The sequence below is a fragment of the Cyprinodon variegatus genome, unplaced genomic scaffold (genome assembly GCF_000732505.1).
Source record: "Cyprinodon variegatus isolate N-32 unplaced genomic scaffold, C_variegatus-1.0 Scaffold398, whole genome shotgun sequence".
NCBI lineage: Eukaryota > Metazoa > Chordata > Actinopteri > Cyprinodontiformes > Cyprinodontidae > Cyprinodon > Cyprinodon variegatus.
Genome location: NW_015150851.1, coordinates 565,282 through 565,573, shown reverse-complemented (window position 1 = coordinate 565,573; position 292 = coordinate 565,282).

Sequence of the window (292 nt, the reverse complement as noted above, 5' to 3'; positions counted from 1 at the left end):
TCCCTGACCTCTGAGCTATGGTTTCGATGCGCATGCAGTGATGTGTTGGAGACTCTGAGTGATTTACAGTACCCATTATGATCTGCTGCAGGCACCTAGCTTCACCCACCATGACGTTGATGTGCCTGCTTTAATGTGGTGCAGAGATGTAGACCAACCAAATAGCAGACACAGATGTCACAAGATTTATTTTTCTACAGGCTCATGAAAACTTTAAACCTTTCAACCACAAATAAGCTGAATGAAACGTTATTCCCATTTGCACACATTAAGCATGAAACGACAGTAAACA